This window comes from Typopeltis vanoorti, chromosome 22 (assembly GCF_054136105.1).
Source record: "Typopeltis vanoorti isolate ZY-2024b chromosome 22, IOZ_Tvanoo_1.0, whole genome shotgun sequence".
NCBI classification, from domain to species: Eukaryota; Metazoa; Arthropoda; class Arachnida; order Uropygi; family Thelyphonidae; genus Typopeltis; species Typopeltis vanoorti.
The window spans coordinates 89383326-89396905 of record NC_143570.1 but is presented as its reverse complement, the minus strand read 5'-3'; the positions used below and the strand labels follow the sequence as shown (position 1 = coordinate 89396905).

The 13580-nt window shown below is 33.7% G+C and overlaps 1 protein-coding gene across 4 annotated transcripts in view; it reads left to right on the top strand.

Moving 5' to 3' along the window:
* Positions 1 to 13253, top strand: part of LOC150094556 (protein Loquacious-like) — a 200949-nt gene extending 187696 nt beyond the window's left edge. For all 4 annotated transcript variants that reach the window (XM_090411865.1, XM_090411864.1, XM_090411863.1 and 1 more), the window contains exon 8: positions 11568 to 13253. The gene's annotated coding sequence lies outside the window, so the exon portion shown is untranslated. The remainder of the gene's footprint in view (positions 1 to 11567) is intronic.
* The last annotated feature ends 327 nt before the right edge of the window (positions 13254 to 13580 follow it).

The window sequence follows — 13580 nt, the reverse complement described above, 5'->3', positions numbered from 1 at the left end:
CTTTCATTTCCTAGCTCGCGACAACATTGTATTTTAATAGGTGATCCACCGAATATTTGTTACTTGTATTCTATTCCTATCTGTTTGTAACACTGAAGATGTACTATTATTTTTAGTGATGTTTCCTTGTTTCTTTACATTTCAAGCCCTGTTCTATATCGCCATAAACTCTCTCTACCTTCTCATCCTCATAATCACAAGTAGGTAAATATATCTGGATAAGTAGAATATTTCTTGGTTTTGCTTTCAACTTTACCACTAAAACTCTGTCTGAGATTTGCCAGATTCGAAGATTTGGGAGACTTTTATTTTTTGTAATCATTAAAAAACCAATTATCTTAAATATTAATTATTTATTAATTTCTTTCATTTCCTAGCTCGCGACAACATTGTATTTTAATAGGTGATCCACCGAATATTTGTTACTTGTATTCTATTCCTATCTGTTTGTAACACTGAAGATGTACTATTATTTTTAGTACTATTACTGTGGACTTACGTGTTGTTTTTAATAATTATACTATGCCACAGGTCCCTCTAAAAATAAGAATAATTAGCAAAGCTGGTATGGTAAGGAGTGAACAGAATAAATTTGTATGAAAGAAGGGGAAATTAGTCAAAACAAACTAGCTACATATAAAACAGTATTCAAACCAGTTTTAACTTAGGGATGAGAACTGAGTTAGATTTGAAACATATAATCAAAGACAGGAGGTCATAGATAGTTCTGAGAAAGATTAGGAGAGTTAACAGATGACATCAATGGTAGAAGTATCTTAAAAAATAGATATTAGGAAGGAATTTGACATTGTTTGCATTCAAGAATGTGTGAGCAGGGCTAATGTAATGTGGTGGTGTGTACCCGTGTCTTACACCTGATTTGACATCAAACCCATCTTACTTTACCTTCTAACTGCTGACTTATAACTAAATATAGACTATGTATTGCTCTGTATAATGTTCTGTCACCATATATTGTAGTATCTTATCCTTTTCTTTTGCACCTTATGAAAACCTAAAAACAGATCTTTGTTATATATTTCATGATTTCTTAGCTGTGTCTTAAAGTGGAAATCTGATCTTGACAACCTCTGTTTGTCATAAATCCAGTTTGTTCTCTTTCACAATTTTTCTTAACTGCTTCTCGAGTATGCCTGCATAAATTGTACTACCTGAAATACTCAGTAGGGAAGCTTCTCTGTAATTCCTGCATTCACTTTTATATCCTTTTTTTATAGATAAGAACTATGAGAGTTATCATCCAGAATTTAATACTTTCAGATTGTGCTTTCTGAATTATGTAGTACATTCAGTGTAAAATTTTTGTACCTCCAATTTTTAGTATTCATAGACAAATATCATATACTCCAATGGCTTTTCCACATTTCATTTTTTTTTAATGTTTTTTTTTTTTTTTTTCTACTTCAAGTTTGGATTTGTACCCCTAGCTTCCTAACTGCATTCTTGAACATTTCTCTCCACTGCTTGTTTCATTTAACAGGTTCACATCAGGGTGAGAGAAAATACTGTGTCTCACAGAAATTTGGTAGACATGGTGGATGGCTCTTTAATTGTAATAACCAAATCTGCTTTTGGGGGGGGGGTGAGTATATAAAGGAAAGAACAGGTGAGTAGAAATACTTTCATTACTGGCAAGTGAATTATTAATAATTAACATCTCTGATATGCATGTATTGTGAGTTGCAAAGTGGAGCAAATAGCATGTGATCCTATAAATTCTAGACATGCATAAATTAATTTATGAATGCAGAATTAAAACTTTTAAACCTGATATCAAAATTGGAGGTGTTAATGTCATCTCTTTGTTTTATGCAGATGATGTTATACTTCTGAATAAATCTGCTACAAGTTTTCAAGATTCCCTGACTGAATTGAATTACTGTTGTAATACACATGGTATGGAGGTCAGCAATAACAAGACAAAAAGAATGAAAATAGGCAGAATCATTGAAAATGTCAACTGCATTATAAACAGAGAACATGTGGAACAAGTAAAACATTTCAGCTACTTAGGCATGATTTTTAGTGAAGATGGTAAATTAAATAGGGAAATAGACAACAGAATCAACAAGGCTGGTATGGTAGGAAGTCAACTGAATAAATTTATATGGAGTAAGAGCGAAATTAGTCAAAACACTAAATTAGCTGTATACAAGACGGTGTTCAAACCAATTTTAACTTATGGATCTGAGAGCTGGGTCAGAAGAAAAACACTTGACCAAAGACTAGAGACTGCAGATATGACAGTCCTGGGAAAGATTAGGGGCATGAATAGATGGCATCAGTGGTAATGTCATATTAAAAACGAGGATATTAGGAAAGAACTTGACATTGTCAGCATTCAGGAATGCGTTAGCAGAGCTAATCTAAGGTGGTATGGTCACTTAAACAGAATGGGAGAGGAAAGATTAGCAAAACAAGTGTTCTCTTCCAGGTTGGATGGAAAAAAAACTTGCCTTAGAAGACAGAAATATAAGATTTGATAATGTTGGAGTCTTGACAGGTAACAGGCTGATTTGGAGGAAAATTATAGATAGGAATTTAGTAATGATGTAAATTTTCATGTAGTACTATCATATCCTGTACATGGCAGGAATTTGATGATGATAATTAAAACTTACGAGGAGAGTGAAAGAAATTTTTTTGCAAAATATAAATACCTATAAACAGCTGCTGTATGCATTTGGCAGTTGTAAATAACTGTAGGGAAAAGCTAATCCAATCAAGTAATAATGTTGATCAGGTGATTAAGGCATGGCAGCAGTACATCGGGTTTGATGGAACAGTAAATTATCTTGTAAAATTTGTTATGCTTATGTGTATTTATTTCTCTGTTTTATTTATATTTCGCTTTGTTTTCTAAGAATTTTCTTTTATGCAGTAATAGAATACTTGATATTGGATCATTATCGGAATTATCCACACTTTCCTGAATCCTACATTCATTGCTTTTTCGTCAGAAGTTTTACTATCTTTTCAATTAATATATATCTGACATATACTGGTATTTTGTTGTAGATCAACAAAATATATACTTTTTATAATGCATAGAAGTATTCATTTTTATTCAGGATTAGTTTTACTATATCTGTTTTTTCTGAAGACTGGAATAAAAATGTTCTTATACTGTGAAAAACTTTCCAACTCAATAGATGCTATACTGCAGAAAAAAGAAAAACAAATAGCTTTGTTTATCACCAAATAAAGTATACAGAGACATTTAACATCTATATACTATATTTAGCAACAATTAGTGTAATTAGAGACAACTGGACATCATGTTGGAGGTTAAATGGAATAGGTCTTATGGGGAAATTAGTTTTCTGGATTTTTGATAAATCATATATCGGAGTGGGGAGGAGACAAAAACTAAAAGTTTGAGTTTTTTTTGTAATGTCCGGTGGCCAGAAAGATACTTTTTTAAGAAAGTTTTTTTAACTTGAGTTTTTGTGGGATCATGTTCTAGTGTGATATCTGAGAATAATCTCCATTTTTCGATTATATTCTGTGGCGATAAGGGTGACTGTGGCATTACCCTTATCTAGAACAAGATCCCATAAAAACTCAAGTTAAAAAATTAAAAAACTTACTTAAAAAAAGTATCTTCCTGGCCACTGGACATTAAAAAAAACTGAGACCTTTCAGTTCTCCCCCCCCTCCATATATATGTTTTACCAAAAATCCACAAACCTAATTCACTCCTAAGACCTGACCTATAGTAGATGCCACTGGATGTACCTTGCTAAAAGCAGTTGGCTAACTCTCTGACCCCTCCCACTGGTCTTACCACATCCTATGTAAAAAAACTCTACCCACTTTAAAACCTTAATTGAAAATCTAACTTTAAATAATACAGAAATATTGGTAAGCTTTGACATCACCTCATTGTTTATCAATATTCCTCTAAATGACACCTTAACATTCCTAAAAAACGTTTTTCCTTCTGATATCTTAGATCTCTTTTCTGTGCCATCAATTCTGGCTATTTTTCTTGGAAGAATAAAATTTACAAACAGATAGAGGGAACTGCTATAGGTTCCCCCCCCACCCCCCCTCTTGCCAATTTTTACATGGAAAATTTTGAAAAATGAGCCATAGACTTAACCCCTTTCAAACCTTCTATCTGGCTAAGATATGTAGATGATGTGTTCTCTATTTGGCCTCATGGCCCAGACACATTAGACTCCTTCCTCAGTCACCTCAGTAGCCTATATCCAAGAATCCAGTTTACAATAGAAAAGGAAAATAACGATAGTTTACCCTTCCTTGACACTTTGGTAATAATACGCCTTCCTAATGGTAACCTTTCCTTCTCAGTATATAGAAAACCTACTCACACAGGCAGATGCATTCACAAACTCTCCCACCACCACCCCTGTTAACAATATGGCATTATTAAAACTAACCAATAGAGTCCACAAGCTTTGTTCCAGTGGAACCTCCTTTTCAACTGAACTCAACCACATACACAACACCTTCCTTTCCAATGGCTACAGCGATTACAGAATTAAAAAAATAATCATTTCCTCCCACATTCCCCTGCCATCTCTTCAGAAAGACTTCAGAAATGGCATCACTATACCCTATATCCATGACACATTAGAAAAAATAGCCAAGTCCTTTAAAAAAAGTACAACCTCTACTCAGCGTTTAAGCCCTACCATAAACTTACTATCCTTATCCATTCCACCAAAGTTCAGCTCGCTCCTCTCTCAGTGCCTGGAGTATATAGAGTACCCTGTTCTGCAAGCTGGCTTAATTCGGATAGACAGGCAGATCAGCAACCATCCATCTAGAACAGTGGTTCTTAACCTTTTTGAAGTCACAGAACACTTTTGAATTATAAGAAAAATTTGGGGAACACCAAAAACTTGTCGGCTTTTGCAGATTTCAGCGATATCAGGTCTAATATGTGATATAGCTATGCTCACCTCTTCGTCTATGTTAGTAAGTCTTTCACACTTTTCAGTTTTTATATTGGTTAATATTGAGAAACCGAGCTCACACAAATATGATGTTGAAAACTAACAAAATTTTCAGTGCCCTTGTGGAGAGAGCTGGGTGTTCGACTTGGATAAAAATCCAAAATTCCTCAAGAGTTATTTCAGAGAATTTCATTTTTAGAGTATGATCCGTTGACAAGGTAACTAATTGTAATTATTATGACAAATGGATTTCATATCCAGTCATAATTGTATTTAAGGAAGAAAAGTAACTTGAAATCTTTTCTTCCAATATTGTTAAATGTTCTGTTATAATGGAAATAATTCCCTCAACTGTGTGTATTATGGAGCGAAGGAAACATATCAAGTGCATTTTTCCCCTAATATGCTTTCCAAAGAGATACTTTTTTCTGAAAAGCTGACAATCTATCAGTGGATGTCAAAATATTTTAATTTTTCCATTGGATACTTGTATTAACGCTATTTAAGTTCTCTGTAGTATAGAAATTGATTCACTATTTCATTTTCATTAATGAAACGAACGAATCCTAGTTTACGAGCTTTACCACTAATATCAGTGGATACGTCAATTCATAAAGCAAAATGTTGTTAGAAAGTTTATTGGTAACTGTTTTTATTGTATCATCCGAATGAGGAATTTTCATAATTTCCTTTTTTGCTTCGTCGTCAAACATAATGTTTACTACTACTTCTTCTGCATCTGGTCCCACTTAAGTGGGGTCGCTGTTAATGATGAGTCTCCTCCACATCCTCCTGTCTTGGGCTGTCACCACATCCAAGTTCTTCATCCTCTTCTATCAGCTCCCTCCATCTCTTCTTTGGCTGCCCACGCTTCCTCCTTCCTTGCACATCCATCTGAATGACCTTTCTTCCCACATATTCATCCTCCCTCCTCATCACGTGACCAAACCATCTCAACCTTGCCTCCTGTATCTTCGCTCCTAAGTTTGTAACTTTCACTGTTCCCCTCACATAGTCATTTCTCAGATGATCCTTTCTGGTCACACCATAGATCAACCTAAGCATTCTTATCTCTGCTATCTCCGTCTTGCTGATGTTCTTTTTCCTCAGGGCCACAGTTTCCACAGCATACGTCATAGCTGGCCTTCCTATAGATTTTGCCTTTCAGATTGATCGGCACCTTCTTATTGCATAGCACTCCAGCCATCTCTCTCTCCAGTTCCTCCAACCCGCTTGTAATAGTAAACATAATGTTTATTATTTCACAACATACTGATTTGTTCTGTTGGTTTAGAAGAAGTCAACACACATAGCAATCTTCAGTTGTTAGGATCAGAGTAGCCAGTTACATTTAGAACTGTGTCATATGACATCTTTCACTGCGGAACACTTGTAACCAGTTCGCAGAACACCGGTTAAGAACCACTGATCTAGAAGAACACAAATCATACATCTGCAATCATGACTATGGTCAATCTGGCCTTGCAGACCATGTTTTGGATACAACCTACAGGATCTCCTGGAGAAAAACCACCATGCTCCACCATAGTAAATTCAAAAAAGAAACACTGTTTTTAGAATCTGTGGTGGCACTCAGAAATCAATTTAAATAAAACAGTTGCATAAAACTTCTCAAAATTTGGTGGGAAGCATTAATTATCAGAGATCCCATGTTACATCCTAGACCACCTACAAACACCCATGTGTTTTACTTAGTACATGGTGTTTCAAAAAGAAGTCCCGATTTGAAAATTGTATATCTCTGCAACCATGAACCACCAGGTGGAGGGCACATTGAGCATTTGTAATTGTGGTGAGTGAAACTTTAGGCCTTACTTCATACTTGATAATTTATTTTGTAACTGTACCACATTTTTATTATTAAATATAATTATTTGAAATCGGGTCATTCCTTTTGAAACACCCTGTATTGTATTACATTTGTGTGTGTTGTTACAAATAACTTTTGTAACAACACACACAAATGATGTCTCAGTGACAGATGAAATATTGGAAGCATTAAAATTAGTTTTAACGCCTTCCCAGTGCTGATAATATTCCATTAAACTTCCAACATGATGTCCTCGCAGCACTTGAGCCTCGACACACGGAGACAACTGGAATGATACTCATAATGGAAAAACACTCCCCTCCCACAAACTACACTGCATGCATACATGCAAAAAAAAAAAATTATTCTAGCACTAAACATAGCAGTTATTTGTCCTAACATCCTCTTTCAAATTTTCTGTTCCAGAAAATACATATAACAGCTGTTTTTAATAGCCATTGGATGCTCAATTTATGTAAAGCAAAAAAAAAAAAATGTGTGTGTGTGTGTGGTTTGAATTACATTCGAGATATTCAATATCATCTAGATATTTCACAAATAAAATTCTACCAAAAAAGTTGTAACTAATATGCTGTATAAACTTTGTGAAAATGCAACTACTGAACACGTCAGCTGCATACATATGCTAAAGCTAATTCCTGTCAGCAGTTTTCACATAGCAGACTGCCTGGCAGGAATGTGTTAACATTCAAAGTAATTAAATTACCTTAGACATTAAGAATATCTTTATCTTCTGTATTCTTACAAAAGGCTTCCCATGACTTTTGTTCAGCTTGTTTCTTAGCATTTTCTCTTTGCATCTGATTCCTTGAGAATTCTCAATATGGTTTCTTCTTCTTCAGGACTGCCACTTTAATTTCTCCATCTATCATGAGATTCTGATTTTTCTGTATTTGCAAACAGTCTTACCACAACACCTTGGCTGAGTCAGTGTTTTCAGTTTGGCAATGATAATCAAAGGTTTGGTTCTTGTTTTCAAACTTTTTTTATTTTTTCCTCCCTCACATTATACCCATGTAGAACCCGTTAACTATAACTCTGCAGCAGGTATGTTTTTGTTCTTTAGGATGGGATCTGCCACTCAGTGGCAGATCCTCCACTTTATCCATAATATGTATACATTGTTTAAGATGTATATTTACATTTCATCTGCAGTTCATCTCTGAAAACTACTGGACCTTTTTTAATTTCAGAACATATTTTCCTTTTGAATATGAAATTCATGTTTATCCTCCTCAGAACTAAATGGTGATCGCCTTCTTCAACCTCATTATAGTCTTGTATTGTTCAACCAGCATGAAGATGTCAACAATAACACCTATTCCTTGTGTCTTCTCCCCATGTAAATTTGTGCACATCTTTGTTTGACAATACATGGAGTAGTCATCACATCATTAACATCATGTTAATGATGAGTAGTCCATGTCTGGATTAGAAATCCAACAAGTACCGTTATTATTATTAGCTTTTACCCTTTGATCCAAATTTTCCCAAAGCATTTCTTTGTCTGGGATTTATTTACTTTTCTGATGCTTAGATTTTCAACGAGGACCAGGTTTTCTTTTTTTCTTTATCCCCTGCCTTCTCTAATGATTAAAAATTCCTCACCACTTCCTTAATATTGAACAATGAAACATATTTGTGCCTATGGTCCGACATAGGCACAATTGTTTCATTGTTCAATTACCTGTTTTGAAATGTGCAAATATCACTCAAGTTGAAATTGCCTGCCAATGAAGTTTATGTTCATGTTGATCTTTATATCTATTTCTTCTGCTCCATGATCACTATTGCCTGTATATAACATTTTATATTTATTATTTAGCAAACCTCACTCGTTTTAGTCTTCTTTGCCATGGTAACGCTATGTTGACATGGTGCATCTTTAGTTTTTCAGCCAGATTGGCTTCTTTTCTGTTGATATTTCTTATACTGATGGAGCTTTTCCTCTATTCTGCTGAGGTTGAGTTTCTTCCAGTTACTAATTTTTCCCTGTTCACCCTTGTTTCATGACAAAAACATTGAGCTCTTGTTTAACCAGATGACATCCATGGTTAAACAAGAGTTCACTGTTTTTGTCAAGAAACAAGAAAAATCAAAAAAGATGGTGCAACTTTCAGGAAATTTCATGTTGCATTAACTTTTGTTTTGGTAAGGTAAGTACCAAATTGTCAGTCCATCCTCCTTTGTAAATATCCAGATGGATGTTAACTACCAGGGCACTCTAAAGGGACACACAGATTATTATGGTTTTCTCGCATAATTAAGCATTTGTTATGAGTTTCTGTCTCCAGTAATCAGACCTTAACATTTCTGCCTTCTGAGGTCCTTGCTCATAACTACATTTCTCCATTGAAGTCCTTGATCTTATTCTTAACATTTTTACTTCATTCACTTATTTTGCTAATCTTTCATTGTTATGTTTAAGTAATACTATCTTATCTCTACTTACATATTCTGGAAGATACTAATAATCTCCGCTTTCTTTTTTGATATTTTTGTGTTCATTATGGATCTTCTATTTATTGGGTATGTTCACTTTTCAGTTGTCCTGAAAACTCACACCCATGATCTCTAATGTGTTTCAGTACTCCTGTATACTTTGGTATTTGGGTTGATATTTCTCATTTCATAAAATTTTATTCATCTAATTCGCTGGCATAGAAACCTTAATTATTCTATAATATTATGGTTTAATGGAATGAAGATAACACAAGGAATGAATTAGAGGTTTAATGGTTCCAGTATTTTATCTCTGAAATAGAAATGTTGGGAATACAATATAAAAATTATAACAGTGCAGTAAATCACTTGGATAAGTAGAATAATTAGGCTGAAAGCCTAAATTATTTCCTCTGGTTGGCTGAGTGGCTAGCATATCTGCTCTCCAACCAAAAGACTGCAGGTTCGAATCCTGCCGTGGGCACGGATGTTTGTGATTGTCTCTGAAAATACTAGCGGTGGTGGTCGGCAGTAGATGGCTTTGGTGTAGATGAAGGTAGTTGCAGTTGGTGGAGTGGTGGAAACAGAGAGTTGTAGAGTAGGTGCCCTTCCTCTGAGTCTTTGGACTCCCTGGAGGTGTTACATAATAACAATAAATTTACAGTTTAGAATTACAGTTTCTTATATCTTGGGAAGTTTCATACAAGCATGTTTATTTAGATTTGAGTATTTTTTTTAGATCTGCTGCAAATTCCAAGTCTTTTGTGTTTGTATTTACTTTATTCTGTGTAGGGTGTCCAAAGCATTGGTGTTAGACCTATGCAGAACCTGTTAACTATAACTGTGCAGCAGATTGGTTTTTGTTCTTCAGGATGGGTGTGGCAGATCCTCCACTTTGTCCATAATATGTATACATTGTTTGAGATGTATACTTTGTATGCATCAGTTATTTCCAGCTGCATAAAAAAGAAAACGTTTTTATGCAGTGGGAAGACTTTACACTGTATTTACTCGAATATAACTCGCCCTCATGTATATCTTGCACCCCCTGATTTTACTGTACAAAACAAGAAATTAAAAAGTTTTGCGTATACCTCACACACAAAAGTTTAAAACTTTAAGAAATAGATAATGAATGTTGTTATGGCAGTTGTGGATATTTTGAAATTTGGTTGAAGAGAATCAGCATATCAACTCAACAATCTCCGACTTGTCTTTGTCTTTGAGTTGTACGATCTTTTGTTAATACCGTACCAATCATATACACATCTTCATAGCTGCGCTATCTCTACTGGCCTACCATTGCTATCTGTTTTGCGCTCAGCTTTCACTTCTCATTAGTCATTCACTGATGTGAATCTTTAGTGACAATGCTAATTGTCGCTAAAGATTCAAATATATCGCATGAAGGTCAGTGGCCAGTCGCATAAATAATGTTGATAATTAAGACTTAAATGCATTCATTTTATAAATAATGTGCTCAATTATAAATTATAATGAATACTGAGGATTTAATTATGAACGTGAATTTAGTTTTTTCCTGTAAAACTTTAGTTTCCGAAAATCCCCACATATATCACACACCATGATTTTTTAACTTTAATTTTTGGGGAAAAAGTAAGAGTTACATTCAAGTAAATACAGTAAAATCAAACACTCTGCAGTTCTTCTCTATCACCAAACTTCTGATTGATTTCCTGAAGGATGACGTCATTCCAGTCAGTAAAAAAAAAAAAAAGTTGATTCAATGCATGAGAGTTATTGGTGACATTGCAGAAAAACATGTGGTCCTGATGGATGAATACAACAAACTGCACACCAACAATGAAGATCAGAAACAATTCCTTTTGTTGGTTATTACTACAGGAAGAAGTATCCCAACTGCAATAACAAAACCAATAAATTTAAGAATTTAAATCTGTTTGAATGATAATGGTTTCATTTTGCCATTTCTTTCTTAACTGAAGTTGATGTTTGTTTGGAAAAATAAATATTAATAACTAATGAAATAAAAAAAAATGAAATTCATTGTGGACACTTTAAAGTAGATTTTTAAAATAAAATTAAAAAAAAAAGCAGAGTACTTTATCTTATTTGGAGTGATATTAAAAACTAACCATCATGACCCCTAAATATACTCTAAATCATTTAAGATGTTCGTTTTTTTTTTTTTCCTTATTATTATGAAAGCAATGAACAGGTCTCATATGCAATTCAAAGCATTTCGAATTTACTATTTTTAAGCAATATATATATATATATATATACTAAACTGTTTTCAGTTCATGAAGACTAATTTTTGGTGATGGACTTTTTTTTCCCCATAGGTTGATCTCCTTTACCTTGAAACGATGTTAAAAGTAGCAGCCTGATAGGCGAGTCTCATGATGATATGCACAGTAGCTCAGGTTGGCCATTCTTTCTTCTCTGCTCAGCCATCAATCATATTCTACTTCCATTTTTTATTTTAAGTCTTCCTGTTGGTTAGATGGTTTGAAAGCAGTTAATAGCTTCGAGGATGGATAGCTAAGTATATCAGTACCATGGAATTTTTTCTCATTGATGCTAGACAAGTACATATGCATCAGGATTAGGAACAACAGCTTTTATCTGGAACACCATGGGAATTGCACTCAGTGTTACGGATAGAGGTAGACAAGTTGTCTACTAATTTCCAGCAGGTTAGAGATTAAAAAAAAAGTACTGCCCACTCCCTTTGGGAAAGTAAATGTTAGAGGATATAATATATATTATTATTATTTTTTTATTTTTTGGTATATTTTTTCTTTGCATTAGAAGGGAGACATTTGACAGTTTAATTTTTATACTTGTGTATTATTTTGTCATTTTAAGATATACTTCCATCATGCTATTGCAAAATTGATCGTAGGAATTCACGAATGCATATGTTTAACAAAAGTGAATGGTGGGTTGTCTTTAAATAGTTCAAATTTCTTGTTGTACAAGTGAAAAATTTTAGTGCAGTATATGCTGTTTATGGAGAATATACTTGGGGAGTATTGTGGAAGTGGGGAATGGGCACAGAGGGAAGAATGGCCAGTGCAAGAAAGAAGAGGCAGGAATCAACTCTTCTGCAATGATATTAAGTCAGTTTAAATGAAGGTTTTATTTTACTTATTTTACCCTTTCTCTTCCATCCCTTTAATAGCCAAAAAGAAAAACAATCTGTTGTTAATAATAGTTCAGATTTGATCCTGTGCATCTTTGATTTACAAATTTTGCTCTGCAGATGTGGATCTGTTAATAAGTGCAGTTTTAATAATTTCTTTTCCTCCCTCCTTTACTATTCCTTTAATAGCCAAAAAAACAAAGCTACCTGATATTCTATGATATAATAGTAGTTCATATTTTATCATGTGCATCTTTACACAAATGTACAGTCCACCAGAAGTGAATCAAGTACAGTATAAGGCTGTAAACACTCAAATTTAATTTTAAGACTGGCTGATATACAGTGAGCTTTCAATATTGTTTTATTTTCAGGAAAGATTAGGTATATCAGTTGGTTTTATTAATTTTTCTTTGAAATAACTAAAATGAGTTCTTTAATGGAAAAAAAAAGTATGATTATGTAGGTTTAAAATTTTGTAATATTTAAGAAAATTTAATTCTTATTTACTGATGAATGGACAAATGTTATTTTATTTTACTTTTAGAAAGTATCTCTTGTCTTGCTGATAGATTAAGGTATCTTGTGCACATAGGAAATATTGTTGTAAATGTATTTGTTTAGGAAATAATTGTGTGCATAGCTAGTTCATAAACAGCTCTTTAAAATTGTCAAGCCTTGAGTATGTAACTTTGTAAATGCTGAGCATTTTTTCAGAATTAAAGATATATATTTAGTTAGCAGCAAAAATCAATTGTAAAAATTTGTTTTTGATATTCAGTATAGATTTTCAGAGTTTTTTTTTTCATGCTACCAAGCAGTATGTCTGAATGTAATGCTTTACTATTGTACTGTGTGTAAAATAAATATTCAGGTTTTTTTTAATAGGCTCTTCTTTGTTTCAGATTAATTAGTTAAGAATAGTTCAGAACTGAAACAATCCATTTTTTGTGTGTGGGGGGGTTGTCATACAAAATGTAAATAAAAGAAATGTATTGCCATATATCTACTTGTTTTGAATCAAAAAATAATTCTTTTTTTTAATATAATTCTATCTATGAAAAGGTTTAAACTTATAGCACATCAGTGCTGTGGTTTGGCTAAAAGTTATATAATCTGATAACCTTTTAGAGACCAGACATGATACTTTATCAGCGATGCACTTAAAACACCAGTTAGCAAGCTGGCGATCTCACACTGGCCTATGAAA